The following is a 2,523-nucleotide window of genomic DNA, read 5'->3' on the forward strand; positions in this document are numbered from 1 at the left end:
TCTCTGTCTAATGGGTGAATTGAGTTTCCTAAATCTGCTGGGATTTACCCTGTCCAGAAATGCGGTAAACTCTGTTTAAGCTGGCGTCGAGACAGACTCGCCTGGTTTCTGACGACCTCCATCGAGATGTCCCACCCGTCTTCCCCTGTGAGTTAGCCAGACTAAGCAGCCTGCAGTGAACTAGTTCAACAGGGCACACCTGTTAACGGTCGCTCCTTCTCTTTTTATTACAACGTGCACTTGTTACTGAACCAGGTTGGTTTTAGTGACTCGGGCAAGTCTCGAGGATGTTGTTTTACATATAGTTTTGGGCTAAAAGCAAACTATCAAACATTTTCCACCTTTTCGTCTCCAGAATCAAACTTCATAGCTATTTTACAACCATCAAAGAACTTTAAGGTGACTCATTAAATGAATGTCCACAACATCTCTTAGATTTTCTTAATGCTAATTATTTTATTAGTAAGGCATTTTTTGCAAGGGTCAGTACAGCTTAATTCAATAGCAGAAATAATCAAATAAATACAATCAATCATCTAGGCAAGTGTTTCTCCATCCTGGTCCTCACCGCCCCCCTGCCCTGCATGTTTTAGGTATTTCCCTTCTTCCACAAAACTGAATTGTATCTCTGGGTGATTAACAGGCTTCTGCAGTACTTGATGGTCATGCAATAATTTGAATCAGTTGTTCTGGAATAGAGGCACATCTGAAACATGCAGAGCAGGGGAGCGATGAGGACCAGGGTTGAGAAACACTGATCTAGGCTATCTTTCCCTAATGCTGACTGTAATGGTCTCACTATGGTGTCTTGCACCAAAACTAACCATCAGCCAAACTCCTTTCACACGAGTCAGGATTAATTAGTTCTTCTTTTATTTCCATGTAGAATGGAGTGAAACTGTCAAAACACAAATAACTCAGGATGAGCTCAGAGCAGCTTACAGAACTGTTTTACATTCAGATACATACATTAGAAGTACAACTGATACAACAGCTACCTCAGAATGCTAGCTGCAATGTTACATAACGACCTATAACGGTTTGGGTTGTGTTTAAGGGAGGAGAGGAGGCGGTAAACTCGACTGGACGGTTAGTAACTCACAACCACACTGGTACTGAGAATTCCACAGTGTCGTCCTTTAATAAAATGCTCTTCACCAACCTTACAAGCCCGGTTGAACGGCTGCTATACATTCATACATGAAATAAGCAGAGTCCAAGATAACCTGTAACGTTACTAAACATTAAGAGAGCTACATGTCCGTCTCAGTCCAGGTACCCTACTTAGGGGTTGAACGACTTAAGATATTTTCTAGTCGACGTCAACATGATAAAATATGCATCCATCTACATATCATTTAAACTAATGTATTAACTTATTTTTCTTGTGTCTTATGACGTATGCTGTGCTATTAGATCAGCACAAGTTGTCACCACCGGCAATCACATGACTGCGACTAGTCGACATGGAATGTAAAATCTCGAGAGATGTCCTAGAGTCGGCTAGTTGACTAGTCGACTAATTGGTTCAACCCCTAACCCTACTGTAGTATGTTTCTCCCACGCTCTCTACAGAGAAGCAGTGGCGCATACATGTGACATCATCAGGGATACTAGGGTGTCTTAAAGAGATACTATACAATTACGACTGTTACAGACCTAAGAAATCTTAGCGGCCTGCTAGTTAGCAATGACGTAGCACATAATCAAATCGCCCGCAGGTATTTCCAAAACTAATTAAACATAAATTCAAGAAACAAGTTGCTTCTTTTATCATATGTTAACATAAAGGCTCGTTTTGAAGTATAAGCTGCTACTTACAGGCATCGCTTCAAAGAACTCGACCTGGAATGCGTCGTTAATTACAGACACGTGTGTTCATCTGCTCTACCGCTAGCAAACAACCACACTGACTAAAAAACATAAAACTAACTGCTTTTAGGTAAAAGTCCAACAGATGGCAGCATCATGCAAAATAAAACACCCACAGTTTACAGGACACTGACACTGAGAACTAAAAAAGGGAAACCCCAGAACCCCAGAACTGGCCTGATGATGAAGAAGGTGTTGCAGCAGGAGGACGCTCACAGTGCTGATCGGTGAGGGCAGACATCCCTGCAGGTCTGATGAGCTTCCATCTCTGCTTTGATGGTGAGGTCACACAGGACTTGGGTGCTGGCAGGAAGAGTACTGACTTAGAGCGGCAGGTCTCGGGTCTTAGGGTGACTTCCTCTTGTGTGTAGCGGTCCTCAGCTTCTTGCCTTGCAGCTCTGTAGCTCCCTTCTCCTCATCTCACGATCTTTCTGGTCTATTGAGATGTAGACGAGCTGGTCTCAGGGAAGGAACACACCAGTTCTTCCTCTATGCCTTTGTTCTTTGTCTTTGCCTCTATCTTTATCTTTGTCTTCATCTTCATCTTCATCTTTGCCTTGATCTTTGTCTTTAGGGTCCGAACCCAGCTGATGAGAGAAGTGCAATTTAAGGCCACATGTTGCGAGGCCGACGGGGTTGGTCCCCATGCGC

The 2,523-nt window shown here is 43.2% G+C and overlaps 1 long non-coding RNA gene across 1 annotated transcript; it reads right to left on the minus strand.

The window, feature by feature from the left end:
* Window positions 1-798: 798 nt before the first annotated feature.
* On the minus strand, window positions 799-1,922 carry LOC107835305 (uncharacterized). The gene is made up of 2 exons (XR_001661116.1): window positions 1,822-1,922; window positions 799-898 (listed from the first exon to the last, which is right to left on the minus strand). It is a non-coding gene; the product is annotated as an uncharacterized LOC107835305 (long non-coding RNA).
* Between the last annotated feature and the right edge of the window lie 601 nt (window positions 1,923-2,523).

This window comes from Poecilia formosa, unplaced genomic scaffold, assembly GCF_000485575.1.
Source record: "Poecilia formosa unplaced genomic scaffold, Poecilia_formosa-5.1.2 Scaffold1514, whole genome shotgun sequence".
In the NCBI taxonomy this organism is placed as follows: domain Eukaryota; kingdom Metazoa; phylum Chordata; class Actinopteri; order Cyprinodontiformes; family Poeciliidae; genus Poecilia; species Poecilia formosa.